This window comes from Mesocricetus auratus, unplaced genomic scaffold, assembly GCF_017639785.1.
Source record: "Mesocricetus auratus isolate SY011 unplaced genomic scaffold, BCM_Maur_2.0 Super-Scaffold_100691, whole genome shotgun sequence".
Lineage (NCBI taxonomy): Eukaryota > Metazoa > Chordata > Mammalia > Rodentia > Cricetidae > Mesocricetus > Mesocricetus auratus.
Genome location: NW_024429267.1, coordinates 33,101,451 through 33,125,789, shown reverse-complemented (window position 1 = coordinate 33,125,789; position 24,339 = coordinate 33,101,451). Strand labels below are relative to the sequence as shown.

The 24,339-nt window shown below is 40.8% G+C and overlaps 1 protein-coding gene across 1 annotated transcript in view; it reads right to left on the bottom strand.

The window, feature by feature from the left end:
• Nucleotides 1-24,339, bottom strand: part of Slc9a9 (solute carrier family 9 member A9) — a 534,247-nt gene that overhangs the window by 463,162 nt on the left and 46,746 nt on the right. The gene's annotated exons all lie outside the window — the stretch shown is intronic.

Here is a 24,339-nt window from a genome sequence, read left to right as displayed (position 1 = left end):
CCTAATGATTTAGAATTAATAAAACAGGTGGTAATCATATCTTCCTAGTTCTTACTCCTCCAGAATTTGCTTCATGATCAAAATAGGTTTTATTGAAGTGAGACGCTGTGAATTCTAATGTTGGTCTTCTTGTTGTAAATTTTGGACCAGGAAATTGAAGGTTAAAAAAATGACAGCTAAGCCACTCCCTTTCTCCTCCAAGCTAGGCTTTTCCTTCTTCATGGCTGTCTTGGTTTGAATATGATATGCCCCCATAGGCTCATCAGTTGAAAGCTTTCTTCCCAGACAGTGCTGTCATTCTGAAGATGGGGAGTGTGATTTTGAAGGTGGTACCTGGTCCCCACTAGGCCCCCTCCCTTCTCCTGTCCACTATTGGTGAAAGCCCTTTTTATCATATGATCCCACCACCATGATGTTCCACCCAGAGTGTAGGGTCCTATCCAAGTTTCTCCCATTTGCTGCTGCCTTTGTGATGTGAGTCACAGGCACATGTACGTGGCCAGCACCCTAGCCTTTCCGTTTTTGATGAGCTGTATTGCTTCCTCTCACTTCCCTTCTTTGTTTGCTCACTGGCTGCCTGACACTGCAAGAGGCTCCTCACTCCCGCTGATTCTCAGCCAGGGGACATGTTAATCCTGAGGTCTGACGGAGAACAGTCAGTCTCACCATTGGGGGGCAATTTCGAAGCAAGCTTTATTAAAATATTAAATACTGACCTTGGTCAGGACCACTCCCTGGACCTTTCCCTAGAATGGACCAGACACAAGTCTGGAACAAAACTCTTAGATCACCATACTTTCCCATGAGACTGTTATTATTTTTCAAGGACTACAACTCCCAGCATTCCAGTCCTTGGGCAGGTGGGGCTTACTGGTTAATTTGGAGTATTACAGAAACACCAGAGAAACATCACTACCTCAACCCTATAATGATAATTATAATGAGCAACCACAAGAAACCACTTACTGGAGTATCTGGCATTGTTTTAAAACTATCACTTAATCGAGTTGGTTTGCTTAATATTTACTATAACCTGTGCTATGTTTTAGCTCCAGCTTATAAATTCAAGATTCTCCTTTTGTTTTTGAGACAGAGTATCTCTACGTAGTCCTTGCTATCCTGAAACTCACTATGTAGACCAAGTTGGTCTTGAACTCACAGAGATCTGCCTGCCTCTACCTCCAGATTACTAGGATTAAAGGCATGCAACACTATGCCTAGCTGATTGTTCTATATTTTAAGGGAATGAAAGACAATTCCGGGAAGACATGGCAGCAGTAATGGAATGCTTCCTACAAGTTATTAGAATGTATCCCATCTAAACATTGCAGAAACTGCTTCAGAACTCCAGGAAGTTCTCTTTAGGTTAAAGGGGGTCCTAGCTATTCACACACAGACATATATACAACACAGAGTCACAGACAGACAGACAGAGAAACACAAACACACACTAAATAAATGTACAAAAAATCTTTGTAAAAACAAAACCTTTTAGTTTGTCAGGGGAGACCCTACATGGCCTGCGACTCGGAACCCAGGTCTCTCCACAGGTTCCCCCTTAACCATTAGTTGAGTTAACTAACATTTCTAAGCTCACTTCCTCCACTGTTGAGTGAGGGGTAACCACATGATAATGTGATCGAGAATGGATGAAAACATGAATCATGGATCCTTTATATTGTGAGTAGTAAATGATATTACTAGCAATTAAAGTGAAATAAAAAGCTAAAATGTTAAGACAAAATAAAATTCTGTTTTATAATCTTAAGGATAAATGAATGTCTTCCTCACACCTAACACAGTTGGGGCTCTTTTACACCAGGCTCTCCCTACACGAGCCCCTCTCCTATTTATACCCCTAGGTGGGTTCATGCAATCCTTACCTACGTTAACATTAGTGCAAACAAGTCCACACTGAATTCTGCTGTGGATACCAGCCTAGTTCATTTGATGTTTTATTTTTCTGTCCCTAAGGTATTCCTCTGAAATGAAACAAAAATCAGAAGAAAATACAAGAAATCATGGGACCTATCACCTCCCTACTCTATTACAAATGGTCTCTCTGGTTCTGTCTGAGAGCAGCTGGTGACCCCAGATCTCCAAGATGCTAACTTGTAGTTCTGTGTGAGTTATGGATTAAAACTTCCCTACAAACATAGCAATGTAACGGGCAAGTTCGGGAATGCTGATATGCAAAGCACTCTTGCTTGTGAAGTATAGCCTTGTGTGCTGGATAAACAAGAGTATGTGTTCTGGCTCCAGTGCCTCCTCCCTCACTTCCCCATGTGCTGCAAGGATACTCACATGTGAAGCACATTTTCCACAGTCCAGCAATAAGACAAGCCAAGGTGAGAGGAACTTCTAAGGAACTGACTGTGACTGTGGCCCCCATTAAAGAAATAGGCTGTCTAAAGACAGCAGATGTGATTGCTTGCAGATAGCTTGGTATTCATCGCAAATATTAAATCAATAAGTCATTGCCATAGATGACTTCTTATTAATCTTTCTTGACTAGTAGAACTTAACCTCACAGATATGTTTATATAATCTTTCATCCCTTCAATCTGTCATGTTAATTTCTTGGAATATGTACCATTGGAGAAAAGCTAGAATCTCAAACTCAGAAATGCCTAGAAATTCTGAATAGGAGGGAGTTTGTTCTTTAGACTGAATTATTCCAGCCCTACCTACCACAATTTAGGCTTCAGGAAACTCCTTAGCTATAATGGGATTTCATTGACCTTTAGAATGGACCTTGTCAGTGAGATTCGATTTCCTCCCTGCTGTCTCTGCTTGTTGCCATGCTCTTTGGTGTGGGAGTGATGGAAATGACTCACATTCCTCTCCTTCAATCCCTAGGAAAACGTCAGTAGACGACTTTCTTCCCTCTCCTCAGTTCTCAGGGGCTGGATCACTGACCACAGGGCCTGGAGCAATGACCACATCCTGTTCCTGAGTTGGTTCAGAAGAAAAAGTAGCTTCCTTTCCAGACCACCTCACAAGCTGGGCAGCAGAAGATGGAGATGCCTGGATGGATGGTCAGAGGCATAGCTGTGGCTGGTCCTGGATGGAGCTTTAACTACTGTCATGACATTGACTGCGGCCAGGACTTGCCTAGGCAGGTGGCACAATACAGACTCAGAGCAGTGTGTGTGTGTGTGGTCTGGGGAACAGACAGCCCCAGACTAGTTCCCATGGGATGCATGGCATCAACATGACCCAGACTGCTGGCAGCCAGTGAGGCTTTGTTGCCAGGACAAGGAGGGTGTGTGATGACTGATGAATGGTCTGAAGGTCACTTTAGGTCATCCAGTGTGCCCAGATAACTTACCTGTACAGGAGGCTCCCCCATCCCTCATGCCTTAGCGCTCTGAAGCCTCTGGCAGTTGGACACAATTCTAGGGAAAGAGACTTAATCCCATGTTCCCAGCATATATAGAAATGTCTGTTTATTGCTCACTCAGCACTGTGAATTAAAATATGTTCCAGTGCTGATATCAGAGAAGGAAGATTCCAGTTAGTAAAGCCTGAAATTCTAGGTTAAGTCACGTGTGTTTCATCCTGTGAGTCCTTACTGTATGACTTTGTGAGCACTCCGTCTGCTTCGCTGAAGTGACAACCAGTCCTGGAAGCAAGGGTAGCCACAGTCATAGACGGGCACAGGACTGATTAAATACTGCAGATGTCTTTCCACCCAAAGGGAAGGGATGGGACTGTGCCTGTGAGGTTCTGCTTAGCCAGCCAGCATAGTGGGCTTGCAGCCCCGTCTGTGGAAGACCCGCCACGGACCGGAAACTGCCCCAGGTGGTCCCACCATCTGCTGCCAGTTGCAGAAGCATCAGCTGTATTTCTGTGTGCAAAGCCAAGAAATGTTGACATCTTGGGTAATATGGAAATGGGGTTGACTTTAATCTCTATTAAAGGTTAAGTAATACTTTAAATTACCATTGCTAAGAATCACAGTGGGATTTATTGACTGCTTGGCTTTCCTTTTTGTCTTTCAAATTAAAAAAAATAGTGTGTTTTTCAAATCACTGACTCTGTTAGAAAATCATATTTTGAGGTGGCTGGAGGGTGCCTATGAATCTCCACTGTGACCATGGTTTACTGCTAATGGTCAACAACTAGAGTTTTGGAAGGAAATTCCTTGATTTGTAACATTGGTTGGTTTCCACGGAATAAATACTTACACAATGTCCAATTTCAAGCTACATACGGGATACCTCTGAGCTTAGAGCTCTGAAGAGATGCTTGTTAGCCCATATTTATAGTGCTTTTATGCCTGAAAATACCAGCTCTCCCAGCCGGGACAAGCCATTAAATCAGTGCCTCCGGGGATGATGATTGAAACTAGTGGGCATTTTCCATAGGGAAGTGTATCAGTCAGTGGTCACCACTGTGACAAACATCTTAAAGATGGCCCTTTGGGGCTCCCAGCGTGGGAGGGTGTAGAAGATCAGTGCAGTTCACATCAGGGCATCCAAGAAGCAAAAACAAGAGTATGTGTTCCCTTTGTCTACCTCAGTGGTTCTCAGCCTGTGGATCATGACCTTGTAGGAGTCTAATGGCCCCTTATACAGGGATTGCCTAACACCATCAGAAAACACAGATATTTACATTACAATTCATAACAGTTGCAAAATTACAGTTATGAAGGAGCAACAAAAATAATTTTGTGGTTGGGGTTCACCACAACATGAGGAACTGGTCTACCAGGATCCCACCACCACTGTGGGTCTCCCCTCTTCACTAATCCTCCCTGGAAAGACCCAAATCATATGTAAAGTTGTACTTTAGTAATGGTCTTGCATCTCAATCCAATTGAGTTGACAGTGAAGACGAACCATCATAAGCCCACAACTTGTTGACTGGATATCCAAAAACATCTCTTTAAGCTTTAACACTTGGTATTTCCGTATGCAGGACAGAAAGACACAGAAGGCAACACTCCTGGGGGTTTGGACCTCAATAACTCAATCAACTCACAAACTTGTGCTTCTATGTAAAGCCCACACTGTTAAAGGAGTTGGTATGATTAGGGCCTGGACCCTCCTGTCCCAGACTTAGTCACTTGTCCTTACAAGCTAATTAAATGGAGAAGTAATGGAGAAAAGAGATTTACTAAATGTGCCCACAATGGGAAGAGTGCCAAATGAACTGGTCCATTGGCCCTCCAAGTCCATCATCCTGTGGTCCTGATATGAGGTTTGGGTTTAAAGAGAAGGCAAGAGATACCCTTGGCTAAGAAGCTCTGTCAAGACATGGTCCCACCCACCATCATCTTCCCTCCAGGTTGCTGACAAGTCAAAACTGTGTGAAATCCTCCCTGGGAGTTGAGCTCCTACTCTGGCTGGCATCAGGGCCCAGCCTTTTCCTTTTCTTAGCAGGAAACTTGGTGGGAAAACTCCAGCTCTTGGGATGCATTGTTCTATAGTCTGATAGGCAAAGAGCATGAGCCAAGTGTCCTCTTAGAATATCTTCATTACTTCTAGGATGGTCACAATATAAGTCAGTGCAGTAGTTAAGAGTCAAACTCAGCAAGACCTGGTGGCTTTCTATAGCCCAGTTGTTCAACTGTATGGGATGCTAAGTAAACTCACAGGGGCCATGAACAGGCATCTGGGAGGATGCTTCAGTGGTACTAGTAACGGGCTCATTTTTGTAGTTGAGCCGGGGACTTTCAAGTTGCACTGCACACTGGTTCTGAACACGGTGTGAAGCCTGTTAACTGGGGTAGATGCCAGCTCTTCACTTTTGCCATGTGACCTTCAGCAGGGTCTCTTCTCTTTCTGGGCTTCTGTCTTATCATTGAAAATTGAGGACAAAGCATTATCCACTTAGTGGACAGTGAGGCTTGAATGGATTCCCATACTATGACATATATGAACATTGTTGATATATATTAGTTTTTCTCTTATTAGCTACACCACACTATATATATATTAAAACAAGGAAAAAAGCAATATTCTTTCAGAAAGCAAAACCAGAAGCTCAACTATAATTGTATGATATCTTCTAATTATAAAAAAATATTTCATATTCTATTCAAGATGCCCAACCTGAGCCTTATGCATTGATCTGAGAGTATCCTAAAAGTTTTGTTAACATGCTCTAACGTGCTTTCAGCCCTTTTGGGACCCACTTGGCTTCCTCCCCAACTACTCAAGTACTTCGTTGCTATTGCAGTTTGGTTGTGAAATATCTCTCATAGGCTCATACGTTTGAACACTGATTTTTTTCTAGCTAATGACACTGTTCAAAGAGGTTGTAGACTCTCTAGATGTTATAGTCTCATTGGAACGAATGAGTCACTGGGGGTGGCCCATGTGGTTTTATGCCCACTCTCTGCCACATGACTACAGAAACACTGTGACCCTAATTCTCACACACTTGGTTCCATGCTCTTCCTGTCATGATGGAATCTATCCTTTCCTAAACCACGAGCCAAAATCAACCCTCCTTAAATTGTATTTGTCAGGTATTTCGTGACAGCAATGAAAAAAAGCAGCGCAGTATGTTTTCTTCTCTCCATCTTTCTCACAGTGAGTCACTGGCCTCACTGTGATCTCTACCATTTATCCTTGTCTCTACTGCCCAGCAATGTATGGCATGGATTTGGCTCCCATTCCCAGTGCTGATTTTGTGATGGATCCCAGATCTCAGGACTCTGTTCCCACAAAGAGGAGCACTGCCCTACTGAGTTTGCTCCTCACAGGCCCTTCTTTGAAAAATGATGAGAAAAGATGCACTTAGTGCCATTTACGCAACTGTCTGCTGTCTGGAGATGGTTTCAGCTCCCCTGGGAAGACGCTAAAGCAACAGGGATAATGATGGAGAAATGTCTCCAACTAAATGTCTCAGAGTTGATGGTATTTAATAAAATGATGCTTATGTAGTGTCTGGCACTTAGTAGGTAGTCAATAATTAATACCTTCCCTGGAACACTGGAGAACTCAACAATAAATAATTCACTTCTTTCAAGCTCACAGAGTCATTTTTCATTTCCAGGCAAATTTAGGCAGTTGGATTAATTGATATTTTCCATGCATTTTCCCAAAAGTTGAAGTTTGATTTTACAGAAAATGTTATCAAATGAATTCAGACTATTGAAATTGCTATGTATAAAGTTTCCCACTAGAGGGCACAATGTAAAAGCCAATGGCTGCTTGGCCATGGCAGTCAGGCCATTTACCTTGCACATTTTGGAGTGGAAGCTCAGCCTCCTTCCTGGTGACAGTGGCCCCTACCTTTTCAACATCCACTTTAACATAACCCACATTCCACTCTTCATGATTAGGGTTTGACTGACTCTGAAATCCACAAATAATTTCATCAAAATGGATTTTCACACCTGCCTATTAAAACAGGGCCTTTAAACATGTCCACATCATCCTCCCGGCAGGCAAAGAGATCAGAACTTGGAAATGACTTTGAGATTTGAGTTTGGAATAACACATGGAAGTGTCTCTGAGCACATTCGAAATCATCTTTGACTCTGAGCCACTTTAGAGACATAAAAACAGATTCTAGATTTACCAGCTTACATTGTGCTATGAATCTGGTTTATATGCAAACCCTTGAGCTCTGAGAAAATGTAACATTTTCCATATCCCAAATAAAATCTATCACCTTCAAAATTTAAATATTTGTTTCTTAAATCTGAAGTCTCACATTTTCAGGGGAAACCAATCTTCTATTACTTTCTAAAAATGTGTGTTGGCTTAGGCTAGGGACAGGAAATGGGAATAGAGGTCACCACTACTCTCCATGCTTGTGTGATTTTAAAATCATCACCTATTTTCTCAAATTAAATTTTGTGCAAACCATTAGGATTTGTTCTTGATTCTGATTTGGAGGACTTTTTGAGGGCCCACTGTACAAACATCATTAAATCTAAGCAAAAAGGGGGAAATTGAAAACAAAATTCTAAGATATTATAAAGCTAACTCTTAATAATTTGGAAATCAGGAAATCTTTCCTTTAAACTAAAAGCTATTTTTCTCAACTAACTCCTCTCCAAATTGGTAGATATTTTTAGGATCTGTTTCATTAGAAAAATTAAATTATAAATTAAAACAGAAGAGTCAAAAAGTATTTGATATCAAAATTATAATTTATAAGAGGGGATTCTTTTTCTAGATCAGAATGTTTTCATCCAGTGACATATCAGAAGCTATACTCTACTTCCCTTTCATCATGAATGGGTGTTTGGTATAACTATGCCAGGAACATTGTTTCAATGGAGGAGAACACATTTTAATACAGGTTTATTATTTTAGAAAGGTTGTACAATTTAACACTCCCTGTCATAAGAATTTTGCAAACTTACTTCAGGGTGCTGAAACCCTATTCTCAGTGTGGAAATTTCCTTCAGAGGGACAAAGGACTCACCATAGTCAAGGTAAAAGATATACAAGTTTGGCTGGATATTGGCATGTAGAAGACTGCAGATAGATTCATATGTATTGCCATGCACAAAACTTAAGTCCAAATGGATCAAAGACCTCAACATAAATCCAGTCACACTGAACCTCTTAGAAGAGAAAGTAGGCGGTACCCTTGAATGAATTGGCACAGGAGACCACTTCCTGAACATAACACCAGTAGAATAGACACTGAGATCGACAATTAATAAATGGGACCTCCTGAAACTGAGAAGCTTCTGTAAGGCAAAGGGCATTGTCAACAAGACAAAAAGGCAGCCCACAGCATGGGAAAAGATACTCACTAACCCCACATCTGACAGAGGGCTGGTCTCCAAAATTTACAAAGAACTCAAGAAACAAGTCTCTAAAACACCAAAGAATCCAATTAAAAAGTGGAACTAAATAGAGAATTCTCAATAGAGGACTCTAAAATGGCCAAGAGACACTTAACAAAGTGCTCAACATCCTTAGCCATTAGGGAAATGCAAATCAAAACAACTCTGAGATATCATCTTACTCCTGTCAGAATGGCCAAAATAAAAAACACCAATGACAGCTTATGCTGTAGAGGATGTAGGAAAAGTGGAATACTCGTCCATTGCTGGTGGGAGTGCCAACTTGTACAGCCACTTTGGAAATCAGTATGGAGATTCCTCAGGAAAATAGCAATCAGTCTCCCACAAGACTCAGCAATTCCACTCTTAAGCATATACCCCAAAGATGCCCATTCACACAACAAGGATGTCTGTTCCACTATATTCATACCAGCACTATTTGTAGTAGCTAGATCCTGGAAGCAACCTAGATGCCCCAAAACTGAAGAGTGGATAGAGAAAGTGTGGTACGTTTGCACAATCAAGTATTACTAAGTGGAAAAAACAATGGAATCTTGATATTTTCAGGCAAATGTATGGCACTAGAAGAAACCATCCTGAGTGAGGTAACCCAGTCACAAAAACATGACATGTACTCACTCATATATGGATTTTAGACATGGATCAGGGGAGTGCCACCCTACAATCCCATTGCCAGTCTGGGAAACAGGGAGGTTCCCAAGAGAGATATTCAAGATACCCCAGAGAAGGGGAATGAAGCAAGATCTCATGAGCAGATTGGGAGCATGGGGGGAGGGGAAAGGTAACCAGGAAAAAGAGAGGAGAAGAGGAGAGGAGAGGAAGATATGGGGGAGCAGTAAGGTTGAGTCAGGGGAAGAATGGAGGAGACCAGGATGAGACATACTATAATCGAGGGAGTCATTATAGGTTAGAGGAGAGAGCTAACACTAGTGGGATTTCCAGAGATCTACAAGGATGACACCAACTGGCAAACTAAGCAATAGTGGAGAGACTACCTTAATTTCCCCTGCCTGATAATAAGACTACCTTATATGCCACCCAGGAACGGATGGAAGCAGAGGCAGATACCCACAGCTAAACACTGAACTGAACTCCTGAAACCCATTGACAGAGAGGGAGGAGTGATAAACCAAGGGGTCAAGATGGTGCTGGTGAAACCAACAGAGACAGCGGACCTGACAAGGGGGAGCTCTTGGACCCAAGACTGATGGCTGAGAGGCCAGCATGGGACTGATCCAGATCACTCTGAATGTGGTGTCAGTGAGGAGACCTCAGCAATCTCTGGGGCCTTGGGTAGTATATCAGTGTTTACCATGGCTTATGAATGAACTTTGGGAGCACATTCCATATGGAGGGAACGTCTCTGAGCCTGGGCATATGGGGAATGGTGTGGGAATTGGGTGGGGGGTTGGGGGGCTGGTAGAGTGGCAAGAAGGAGGGGTGGGAGAGGGAGCTGGGATCGACATGTGAAGCATGCATGTTTCTAATTTAAATAAAAAATATTGAGAAAAAAGCTTATTTTATCATGAAGACAATAACTTGGGGGCTACGAGAATACAACCTTCTTTAGTAATCTAGGAAAATGAAGTCCCAAGCAGAGGACACTGGTATTCTAAACACTGCAAGGACAGATAAATGTTGCTTACATTTTCTACTATGCTGAAAAACACTGACTATATATGGATCCTTAATGATTGGTGGTGGTTAAGGAGCATGAATTTGACTCAATTTCAAGGGTAATGTTTCAAAATGACAGGGACTGTCCATATTCTCTGGAAAATATTTTTATTAAAAAGGCTTATTTTGAGAAATAGTTAAATCCTAAAATCTTGATTGTTTAAAAACAAAAAGATACACAAATTTGGGGTTCCCATATGGGCAGTGATGGTGTATGTCTTTAATCCTAGCAATTGCGACGCAGAGACAGGTGGATCTCTGTGAGTTCGAGGCCAGCCTGGTCTACAGAATGAGTTCAAGGGCTGTTACATAAAGAAACCTTGTCTGGAAAAATACCCCCTCCCCAAAAAACCTGGGAGTTTCTGATGAAAATAGGCTCTCTAACATTTTAATCTGTTCTCTGACCCCACATTCTGCTTTTATTATATTTATCAGACATAATTCTATCAACTCTCAGCAAACATTATAAAAGCTTGCTCTTAATTCGAGGAAACTCCAGCCTGGCAGTGGTCATGTCTGAAGCCCAGCCCTCTCAGCTCTTTCTGGAAACTAACATTTTTGTTTCAACCCAAACAATCAAAGTTTCTTGAAATTCAGCTGCATTCACACACATCCAACAGGAAAAATTCAAGTTATAGAGGAAATCAGGTAAGTATCCAGTGGCCTCCCTCTTTCTCCACTCCAGTAAAAGAAAATTGGAATAAAATTTATGTAACAGTCCTTTTTTTTGGTCAAAAACTATTCTTGGACTGCAAAAATGGCTCAGTGGTTAAATGCTGCAACTCTTGCAGAGGACCAGGGCTCAATTCCCAGCTCTTACATCATGTCTCACAGCGTATAGAAAACCAGTTCTAGGGGATCCAGTGCCTTTCTCTGTGTCCATGGGCACCAGGCATGTAAGTGGTACACAGACATACATACAGACAACACACACATACACAAACTAAAATAACTTTTTAAATGTTCTTTTAAAAATACCACTTCTTGAAAATGTATTTTAGGTCATTTTGATGATTTTGGTAGAATTGAACATTTGTTTTGAGAAATTAATTATCCATCCTATGAATATTATTCACCTTGAAACCAGAAGATATTTTCTAAACTATTACCTAAAAATGTTCCCGTGTCCTCCTTTCCTTCATAGATGACCCCACAAAGAGGAATTCTTTGAGTTCTTTGTGCCCTTGTCAGGCTCTGTGGGGGAGGATTAATTAATTCAGCTAATATTATCCTTAAGTTATTGCAATAAAATGGTGTGCTGAAGAAAGGGCTTTGTTGGGGGTTGGTTTTTGAATTAGAGTATTGCTATATTGCACAGGCTGACTCCAAACTCACTATGCAGCCCAAATTGACTCTGAGTCATCCTTCCGCCTCAGCCTCACACAGTTATGTGTGTATCCCTGTAGTTAGTAGTTTTATACTAAACAAAACTATCCAATTTTTATTGCCATATTTAACAGATCAGGAATTACTCTCTCCAATCACTATGAGTATTCCTAAATGCTGATGTTCAATTTTGTAGTGAGTCCAAGTCTAATAGCACTCAATCCTCCAGGAAGTACGGGTCTGCACACAACACTGCACAGGTTCCCTCATGTTATGGTTCTAATTGGCCTTGGCAAGTGCTCATAATTGAATCATGTGAAGAATGTTAATGCTATTCAAAAATTCTTCAGTATATTTAAATAGCTATGAACAACTTAAGGTTAAACTATAATCTCTAATTTAATGGAAATTTAAAACAGAAATAATTTCCATTCTCCCTGAATATTGGAATTTTCAACATGGAAGGAATGGAGTCAGAGCTTGTGTTTTGGAATGGTATTGTGCTGGCTAAGCATGTTCCTTGAAATGTATCCTTCTGGAAGCCTGGGAGGGAGGGAAAATGGGGATGGGTGGAAATTATTTGGCAGCCATTAAGAAGATACCTTAAGGTAGTTGTATTTTCCTAATATGATAGATGGAAAATTAGTTAAATTTAGAAGGAAATGGAGGAAAAACATTTAGGGTGATTTGCATTTTTTCCAACAGAAAAACCAGTTTCTTTCCCCCTAAAAATTCAGTGAAGTAGCCAAGCTAAGCCGCAGGTCAGTGAAAGTAATGGATCAGTTGAGTCTAAGGGGAGTTTAGACACAGCTCCTGAAACGTGTAATTTGGGCTGTAATTGAGTGAGTTAATGTTAGCCAACCTGCATGCTCTGTGTATGTCATTTCCTCTAGAGGAACTAAATTCCGTTTAGCAATGTTTGAGAACATGGTGTTCTGTCACCAATGCTAGACTCTTAAGGACATTTTAAGAGTCTTAAGGAAGTTTTTCCTCCAGGTTCTGGACAACTTCACTACATGTATTGTCTTTTATGAATGGGCCTCTCTGGAGGAAATTTCAAATCCTAGCTTACATGATAAGCAGTTGAAATAAAACGGGTTAAAATTCTATTTCGAGATTAAACATGCTGTGTTTGTGTGCAGATGTGTACACAGATGTATATATCACATATGTGATTACATTATTTATCACACTGCTCATAAGTCTCAAATTTTGTTTTGTTTTGCCTTGGATGACTGATTTGAAGAGCAGGTTTCAAGGTTGAGTAGGCCCTTAACTACTTTGGAAAAACATTTGCAGAGAGAGAGCCAGAAAGCTGAACAAATAGTTATGCTCAACTTTGACAAATATTAATAGCATTTGGGGAAGTAACTGACCCTTGGTGTTTGTATCCATACAGTAAATTAATATTGACCCTGACTGTTTCCTATAGCTATAAAATGAAAATATGATAAGCTATGTAAAAACCCTGTCTGTGGGCAGAGGAAAGCAGTACCTTTTAATATGTTTCTAACTTGAGCTGCCTTCCTTTAGATGCAGGGAGACCAGAAGTGAAATTACTCCCTAAAGCCTGAGCCATGCACAGTAAATACTCACATCTTACCAAACGAGTTTCTCTTTACTTTCCATTCTCCTAGGATAATGTTTGCCTCTTTCTGCACTCCTAATTCCCCATCCACTGGGATAAGTCTGTAATTGTATTTAGCCCTGTGCAATGAGGTGTAAAATAATCAGGTCATTGATTTCTGTGGAGGCCCTAAATCTGCAACCTACAATAGCTACTGTTCTGCAGATTAACAGCAGCATCTTCACAATCATGTAAGCAATTTGTCTTGACATGGAAGAAGCCAAGGTCTGCCTAGGAAGAAGAGGGTTTGGTGACAGAATATCAAGTTATAAAAAAAATCAATAGGAACAACTAAACTTTGAAACAGAAGTGGCCAGGAGACTCAGGAGCAATTAATAGGTGGTGTGGAAGGAAGGTTTGCTGTCATGTGACATGGCACAAAATATGTAATGAAGGTATGCCCTATTTTTTTAAGTGGACTGAATTACAGTTAATTAAGGATCAACAATACAGTATACTAAGTCACAGGCAAATCTCTTGTCTACTCGTAAGTTTGTCGGTATTACAAGTTTGGATACTTAAAGAGAAGAAACAAAAGTCTCAAGAGAGCTAATATCCATTCCTTAATACAGAAGAACTAAAGTGTTAAGTGTGGGCTATTTAGCAAGCATGGTATTCATAGCAGGTATGAGATGGAGAAGAGTACCATTATGTATGTGAGGCTAATTAATGGGGACTTTTTCGGCAGCCATAGAGTCTAGTGTCTAGTGCTAGTCTCAGAAGGCCAGGTGCCAGGATACAGAAGTGGAAAAAGAACATCAGACAAGATGCCAGCTACAACAAGCCTAATGACTTCTGGGAATTCACATGCCTAAAAGGGAGCCAATTGTCAGCCATTGTGGGACAGGAAGTGTCATGGAAAATATCTGTTACTATCTACTTGTTATGAAAGGGATCACATAAAGCATTTATAATACAGAAACCCTATTTAAATTAGCAGGCTATTTTTTACTAGCAGTTTCAGGCTTGTAGAAGAGTAGGACAGGAAGTATTCTAAGTATGATCACATTCCCTCACTCTAGTCCTATATTACGTCTTTCACTATCTGACCCACTTGTTACAGCTTCCAGCCCAACGCTGAATGATACATTATTACTGATTAAAGCTCATGATTGACATTAGGATCTGCTCTTTGCCTTATACATTCTATGTGGAGATTCTTTTTTGAGATTCCTTAAGTTTCTATTGTAAATTAATAAAACACTTGGCATGAGTCTATACAACAAATTAAGAGACCTCTCAAAATACTTTGAAGGTTCTTTGCTACTACAACAAAATTAGAAAATGTCTAATAAAGCAAATTTTGTATAATTTATAGAAGCAAATATATGCTGTCTTATTTTGAGGGAAATCTTGAGGGATCAAGTGAGTTTTCTACACAGAAAGTGTGCAAAGGCAGTGGTTGGCACACATGAAATTCTTAAGGAATGCAAGAAACTGTCATTGCTATACTTTATAATTCTTTTTCTATTTTGTTTTGTTTGAGACAGGGTTTCAAGTAGTCAAGTTGGCCTTCAACTGCCCATAGAGATGAAGATGACCTTGAACTCCTGCCCCTCCACTCTCCACTTCATAAGTTCTAGTTTATAGGTACGTGCTACTACATCCAGCTTTATATTTAGTATTTTTCATGTGGTAGAATTTGCTTGAAGAGAGAAAACAAATGTACCCTTAGTAGATCAAGAAAACCATTGATTAATAGCTTCAGAAAGTACCAGAACCCTCCAGAAAAGCAGAGCTAAAGCAAACAAAATCACAGGAAATGCAACCAAAAGGCAAGTGGCTGATAGTCATATGGAAACACAGACTTGAGGCATCTGCCTCCTAGTAGCAATGACCTTCAAGAACGCACTTGCTTATCAATGCTGAGCAATGATGTCACCATTGTAGTCATGATTCCATTAATCATGTGGGTTGCCCATAGGAAATGAGTTTTCCACCTGCCTCTCATGCAGTGAGGATTAGCAGACACAAGTGAAATAGGCCAATAAAACCTCTCAAAGCAATAGTTAAGATTGACTTCTAGTTCTTTTATTGGGACCATTTTAATTTAATGACCTCGGAATGTAATTGCCAAGTCAGGTTGAACACTTCCCACACCTGAAGTGCTAAAATCTTTGGACCAGAACACTGAACGTTTTTCACTATGATACTTCTCTGTGCCCAAGTAACAGTGTTCTACCAATTATCTTCTGCATAATACACATACCCTATTATGTCTAGACATGTGTCATATAAATACTGTGACTATGATCATAAAATCAGTTGATTTGGTTTAGTTTTGGTGATTTCTGTGAAATGTGCACTAGATATTTGTTGAAATTATTTCCATGCCTATAATCTGTGTTTAGTAGATCCTAAGAAAACTACTAAATCTCTCTGCTAAATTTGGGAATGTAGAATATTTTAGCGCCAGTGGAAGTCACCTGGGCCTCTTGTTAAGAAGCAAACATGGTCTCAAGAGTTCATGGTACCACCTGAGACTGTGCCTGTCTAACAAACTCCTGATGCTGCTGATGTGTTGGAGGACCAGGGATGCAATTTCAGTTGCAAGTATGGACTTGGAATACTCCAGAATCAGTGACATTTCATAAAAGTCACTAAACAATCAGAGCCTGAGGTACCTCTCCTAAAAGGAAGAACTAAGGACAGAAACATCTACCTTTACTGATCATTGTGAGGTTAAAATGAGACAGCAAATACAGAGTGGTCAGTTAGGGATTAGCACTCAGAAGATTCACACAAAGTTATCTGATGTCACTTCTATTGTTTTTTTCCCCATCTGTTTGACAGTGAAGGGATGCCCGGCTCTCACATATTCCGACTAATCCTGTTCTCACTTGGCAATTTAGTTACAGCCTCATGAAAAGTAAGGGCAACAGAAGGGCAGCCTAGTGAAAAGCACGGGTAAGGATGAGAAAGGACTAGTGTGTGAGGCTTGGGCTGGGATTATTTGATAGTCAAACCACAGCGAGGGAGCTGTGTGGCTCTGCTTCTTCCTTGGGATCTTTGGCCACCTGTCCTCAGGAGAGAGGGAACTGAAACGAGTGAGTGGGGTAGGAGGACTTGTGAATCTATGGAGACAGCTCTTCACTCTCTGGGCAGACAGTTTAAGTGTTACACCTCTGCTTTATTCCAGAACTATATTCCAGGGACAATAGAGGCTGGGGACAGTGGCAGGGGCATCCCCTAATTTGACTTAAGTGACACACTCCTATTGTAAGGCTTTGTATGTGGCAGTAGGGTTCTACAGCAAAGCTTCTAGCACAAGTCTTCGTTACCATATGTGCAGCAGGGGTGGAACCTTCTAGCAAGAGACTGTACTGAGGGTCATGCTAGAGATAAATCAGGCATCCAGCCTTGGAGACAGCTTTCAGAAAAGGCCAGTCCTCTGGGCCTAGAGACAGTCTCTGGGTAGGCAGAGAACAGGATGTCTCACTGGGGAGGGAGTCCCCCATGTTGCTGAGTTTTGGAGAGAACTGTCAGGTCATGATAGATAGCAACCTCTGACTAGCAAGGCCTTACAACAGGTTGAAGCCAGAAATTTTATGTTTGATGATGATGGCCTTTATTTCTCTTCACCTGAGCATCTCCCACATAGCTCCTAGGCAAAGTCCCACTAAGCAGCCTCCAGGGTCAAAACTCAAGCACTTCCTGTATGTTATGTGGCTCTCTTGTTTTTCTTATACTCATCATCATATTCTTGCCAAAGGTGGTGGGAGAGTTGCTCCTTAAATGTGCATGTTCCCAATTACCACCCTACAGTCAAGAGTCATCTCCAAACTCCAGAATATACATTTCAATTACCACCCTACAGTCAAGAGTCATCTCCAAACTCCAGAATATACATTTCAATTACCACCCTACAGTCAACAGTCATCTTCAAACTCCAGAATATACATTTCAAGATATGGTCTAGCACTGCCTCAATACCAACCATATTTGATGTTGTCATGTCCTCTGGCCTCCTTGAACAACAGGCAACATGAATGCCTGAATGCTGGTGTCTGCTGTGCTGTCTCGTCTGACAAGATATCCACTCCTGGATCCCCATTTTTCTGGAACAGTTTAAGATCTCAGGTCAGCAGTCACATCCCTAGAAGACTCACTAGTTCCCTATGTGTTTCTGAAGCTCTCCCCAGAGCAGCGGTAGTGCCCTCTGTCACACCAAATCACAATCGATCATCAGACACACGAGGGATCCCATTTTAGTTAGGTCACTAACCCCAGCCAAGCATGAAAGACTTTAAGGGGAACCAAAAACTACCAAGAAGAGCCCTACTTTAAATGCTGAATTATGGTTGCTGTTTGAAGATCCCAAGAATTGGAGGTAAAGGTTATTATACAGGAATAGAAATTAATACACCCCCTTTATTTTTCCTACTTATTATCTCTCTCTCTCTCTCTCTCTCTCTCTCTCTGTGTGTGTGTGTGTGTGTGTGTGTGTGTGTGTGCTAGCAGTGCTACATATATTGTAACTCTCCTATCAATCTTTGGTTAAATGAGAAAAAATCAGACTTTACATTTTAGGGTGCTAGAGGATGAGGGGAAGGCTTGGGTTATTTCCTTTACTAGGAATTCCACAGCCAGAAGCCTTCAGCTGCATTGTCGTGTGGAGGGGCTCTTCTGGCAAATTCCCATTGAGAATGCCTTTTACTAATTTTCACATATTTCTTTCATGATTAGACACTACTCCTGTCCCACTCCAGCGCTTCTACATAACATTCTTCGGTGCTTCCAATATTTCTTTTTCCAGTTTGGAGACAGGTTTCATTTTTTCTTGGGAATTCTTTCTGTTTTCTTCCTGGCCCTGGCATTCTTATCTCCTGTCACCATCCAGGGCAGCAAGGGAATTAGACGAGCAAATCAACCTGAGCTTGCCTCCACCCCCAAATGCCTCTCTGATGTTCTCCATAGTCTCTTCCTTCCTATCCCCCCCCCCCCATACATCCGTCTCCTCTCTACTGCAGGCTGTACAGTCTGCGCATACTTTGATACAGATAGAATAAACCACCCTGTCAGCATCCGGCGCTGTCCCTTCACATATTAGAGATTATGTTTCTTACTCAGCTGTGTCTTGGAAGGGATATATTTGTTTTTCCCCCTTGATACCAGTGATAGTTACCCCAGCCAGAATTGAGAGTAAAAGAATGCACTCTGAGCTACTTTTGATGTCCCAGAAAGAGAGAGACATCGAGAGCAGTCCAGATGGTCTCTAGAGACAGAGAAAAGATGACTGAGAAGAAAGGACGCAGAGAAGGGAAAACAAAGAGAAGTGTGTCTGGAAGACAGAGGGAAAAGGGCTTTGGGACTCAAAAGAACGAACCTGGGGATACTGGCAAACCCTCCCTTGGGACTTGTGCCTCTCCACTGCTGCCTGCCAACCCAAACTGTTCTCATGGAAACACAGAGGAAAACAATAAAAGAATAGTTTCCCAGGATTGGAAACGAACCACAGGGTAACAAAGAAGAATACTATAAATTCATTAAATAGCTCCTTTCACTTGCCCCCTTTGTTTTCTTTTTAATGTAATTGATACACGCAAGAAGCTATACAGAAGATGCATGCAAGTTATATGTCATAATAATATACTAGATAGTGTAACACCCAGCCATGACTCAGCATATTATCTGTAATGTATCTCTCCTTTGTGTTTCTTTCCATACTATTCTTGCCTTTTCCTTCCCAAACAGGTCATGACAGAGTTCTGGCTTCTCAGTTTCCTTACTTATTACACACTTGCACACATATCTTCATGTCCACATGTATGTGTCTTAATAGCATTCAGTGTTTGTCAATTATGAACAGTGAATCAATGTGCCCATTTTCCATCATGTTTCTGAGATTCGTCTATGCTGTCTTAGATGATGTTATTGTTTTCCCTGCTGTGGAGTTTTATACTGTCTGAATTTACTTGTCTATTTTCCTACTTATGGGGTCTAAATTGTATCAAGTTTCCACTATGGTGACCACTGAAGCTACAAATCCCTTTATGAAGCTACAAATCTCCTATTCATGTGCAAAGGGATCTCTAAGAAAAACATAAGGTATGTACAAAACACAATTTTAATAAATGTAAAATGTTTGTATATTCATAGATTATATTGCAGTAAATTTATAAGAATAAATAAAAAACTAATGATACCTACAGAATAGTATATCTGGAATCTTTCTGTATAAAATATTACAACCTAAGAAACTGAGGTGTCTAAGAATATCAATAGTTAGGTAGGCCATGGTGGACATAGATTATAGGTCATTCCAGTAGAATTGAGAGCCAAAAAAATAAAAAGAACAATACTTGGAAGAAAGTTCTGGAGAAATGCAAGGTTGGCTAATAAATGGTATTACCAAAATCTGGAAATCTACTGTCCACCAAAACCAAAATTGTTTCCCCAAATGGACTCCCTATAAACAGTGAAAGTTTAGAGCAGTGAAGAGGAAAGTACCTTAGGGGTTTAGGGCAGAGAAGGGCTTATCAACAGAATACAAAACTTCTAACCACAAGAATACACAATGCCACCTGAGAGATACACTTAAGAACTACATTAAGTGAATATGGATTAATATATGTCACGTACAAAGACCTCCAAAGAACTTTGGAAAAAGGGCAAAACACTTCAAAGAGGGAAAAAAGGATTACAAAAGTATCACCAATTCAATAACTATGAAGTCACAAATGAAGGCGACAATGCAATTTCATTTTGTACCTACTGGACTGTGAGACATTAAGAGAAAAAAACAGTAAGGATTTTAGTGCTATTTTGTAAAACCCCGAGTGGCTATTTTGGATTTATAGCCCTGCACTTGCTCTCTTCAGTAGATAGGACAGATAGCCATCAAGCCCAGGAAAAAAATGCATAATGACTACGCTATTGTTGCTACCTTGCCACACAAGATAAAATGATAGTATGTGTATTTCCAGACTTTATAGCCACTCTTAGTCTCCCATCCTAACTAAATACAGAGATACATAAAATTCTGACTGTTGCAGCTTTGTCTTTGTCAGGGCTTTTAAAGCAGGGCTCTTTCCTTCCTTCCTTCCTTCCTTCCTTCCTTCCTTCCTTCCTTCCTTCTTTCCTTCCATCCACCTTTCTTTCTTTCTTTCTTTCTTTCTTTCTTTCTTTCGTTTTTCGTTCTTTCTTTCTTTCTTTCGTTCTTTCGTTCTTTCGTTCTTTCCTTTCTATCATACAGACTGTAGCTCCCAAGAGGATCTGATGAAATGGTAAAAATCTGTGCAGGCTCTCACCTATAAAACTTCACAACCAACTTAAAGACCTTCGTTCTTCCCTGAAGGCTTTGTGCATGACCTCAGGGTTCTTGTTCCTCAAGTTGAGAGCTCAACTTGAATTAGTTCTCTTCCTAGGGTTGGAGCTTAAAGACATGAATACATCTCAGCTTCACCCGCTGAGCTGCCAACGTCACATTTAGCTTCTGAATGACTGATGTGCCCCTCCTTTAGGGTTAAGGAGTCAGTATTTGGGGGGCTACTGGGATCTAAAGGTTCCCAGGTGAGCAGCCATGTCTACTCAGAGGGCAGCAACAAGCATCCACAAAACCCTGTTCAGGATTGTGCCTCATAGACAAGGCTTCAGGGCATCCTAATATTCTGTGTATAATAGGGATTCCTATGTGGAAATCAGTCCTGAGTAATGTTGGCACGAATAATGTTAATAACATCATATTTATAAATACAGGTTGACCTGAGTGAATTATCAAGAGTCTAGTAAAGTATATTCTATCTTCCTCCTAGCTGCCTCTAGAGAGAGAAGGCAGATTCAATTTCCTCTATGCAATCATAATTTCAGCTAATTCTTAAATACCCAGATTTCATAATCATTAGTTATAATGATAAATGTTTGAATTTGAAACCATGAAAGGTCTATTGGCCAGGTGCAGTAACTCAGTGTAAAACACAAGGACTGTAACGGGTTGTGTTAGGAGGATAAGAGTCAGCTGAGAGTGTACACTCTGGCGTCTGGCACCCTCTACCATTTACCACTATTTAGTTACTGTGTAGCTTTGGGAAAACCTCAGACTTGGCAAGGTTGTACATAAATGAAAGTAACAACAGTGGTTATCTCATGAGGTTATCACAGCAATGAAATGAGAGAACACATATGAGAAGCTTATGTCAGCACAAATTCAAAATATTAGTTTTCTATAAATATTTCTGGTATTGCACAGTTGGTTTAAATTCTCCATTAACAGAGAAATTAAGAAGAATACCAGTCTCATTGCTCTTATAAAAAGCATCTTGGGCCAGCAAGATGACTGAGTGAATAAATGTGCTCGCCATCAAGCCATCAAGTCATCAAGCCCAACAACCTCTGTTTAATCTCGAAAGTCACATGGCGGAAGAAAAGAACGTATATCTATCTATATATTATCCTCTGAGGTCCACATGGTATGTGACACTCACACTCACACACACACACACACACACATACACACACCCCACACACTAGCGCATGTGCGCACAGACATGCAGGCACACAGAGTTTAAATGAAGTTATGCCACCTGGGGTGATAATGTTCCCCTCCAAGGTCATAGACTACCTAACAAAAATAATCATAGTCCCAGGCATGAGAAACTTCCTTTTGAGTTATTGGTCAAGGAAGTCCAAGAGACACCCCATAAATAATACAGGCATTACACTGTATTTTAGTTGCCTCCCAGAATCTGAACATAAGTCTCTATTGCTAAAGATTTCACATACTTCAGACACAGGACTTGAATGATTCTACTGGATCTTATGTGAAAGCCTTGTTCCTAAGAATTTGCTCTAGTAGTACCAAAATATGCTATGTAAGATGCCAAGGGAAAAATCGAACAGTAGCCCAACTATCTATAAGGCCTTGATTCACAACAGTGACTGGGATGGCACTGTTACCCAATGGTGCAATAGTGACACTTCTATCTTGGGACTACTCAACAGCTTTCTTATTACACTTAAGGCATGCTCAATAGGATGGAATTAATGCCTAGTACTGTAAACCTAGCTGGCTAGGCATGGCTGGTGATGTCATGGTCTTTAAAGAAGAATCTACTCCTCTTTCTTATTCTACCTTCCTAAACCAGTGTAACTTCTAACTGCATTCTAAATACTTAACCTTATACCCACAGATGAGTGTGGTTCTCATTCCTCACCAAGGAAGCAGGTGGAGGCCATTACAGAAATCTACAACTTGTTCTAACACAGAGATCAACTGTGGGATGCACAGGCCCAACAGATAAATCTACAACACAACTCCCACACTTGAGGCTCAGGGAAGTTTGTAAAATATGGGGGGGAAAGATTGTAAGAACCAGAGGATTAGGACACCTGCTGTGTCTTATGATGAGAAGTCACACCCATAGAATCTAAAAACTATGGTCACTTAAATAAGCCCTATACAATTACAACAGCAGTTAGCATGCCAACACAAATGGGGTAAATCTCACAGGGCACACTTCTAGGGGAAGAGATTCAGTCTTCTCCACGGACAAGCCTCTGATAGGTTACCAAGTCTCCCGTGGTCATTACTAAACACATAGACATACAAGCAACATTAAGTGGATGTAGCAGCCTGTATCTATTCATATGTGCATATGTGAACCAATAAAGAAGAAGACGTCAGGAACTTGAGAAGGAGATGCAGAGACACAGGAGGAGTTGGAGTCGGGAGAGACTTACAAAAGATTAAATAAAGTACTTGTGTATAAAATCTCAAAAAAATAAAAGGTAAATCAACCTGCATGATTTTGTGACTCCTATCATTCACAGTTTAAACAAAGTAACATTTTCTGAAGATTTTCCCAGAACTACACTTTTCTTCAAGTCACTATTTAAATTTCTGGTTATGCATATAACATTCATTAAAAGAAGCCAAGTACAGTGAAACACACCTGGATCTCAGCTCTTGGGGGGTTGGAGGATTGTGACAAGGGTGAGGCCAGGTTTTTCTACACAGTGACCCTTCCCCCCACAAAAACTAATTCTTAGTTGCAATAAGTGAAAATCACCGTATCTCTTAAATTGAAATAGTCTGGAAAAAGCTATTTCATGGACATGAGGTATGGTTCCCTTTACTTTCTATGAACTATTTCATATCTAAGAAAGAATAGGGATTTTTTTAAGAAATGAAAGTATAAAATATATATATATATATATATACTTAAAATTAGATGTACAGAGGATACAGGATATTAATGAAAACGAGTTGTACTATAATTAAGTACTGCCTCGTCATCTTGGAACTTTATCCATTATAAAATTCAGATCCTAATGACACACAACTGCTAAAGCTGATGTTTGCTATGAACCAACAATTACCTGTCACTAGGCCATATATCTGAGAGCCCTCTGTGGGTGTGGCACGGTGTATAGGCTGAGGGAAGTCAAAAGCACACTCTACTGGGTCAGGAGCTAAGCTTTCAAGTTCTGTCTTGACCATGGCCCTGTTTCTCACTGATGATAACACTGGCCTAATTACTTAGCTTTTCAAGTTCCTCTTCAGACTGAGCAGGTTTAATGATGTAGATCACTGAGGCCCTTAACAGTCTCAAAATTTACATATGGAGCTCCTGCACACACACGTACACAGGTCGTGAAGGCCTCTCAGAACACTGGGAAGGACCAGGCATACTGTCACAGACAGTTTAGTGACCACTCGAGAGTCTGGATGTGACAAGTTTTCATTCACAGAAGCTTCCACTCTCTGGAACTAAAAAAGTCTTTGGCTGCTTCAACACCTAAACCATGCTGCACATTTTCACAGACTGTAGAGCTCCGTTGTTCTAACTTTGATTAAACAAGTGTTCAGTGCAGACTCCCTGCTTTCAGGTTTGCATAGAGCCCTGACACCTCCTCAGCTTTGGCTGGTACACACTGAACACCTCGTAAAAGAAGGGCTGGAGGCATGACTGGTGTGCATGCTCGGCAT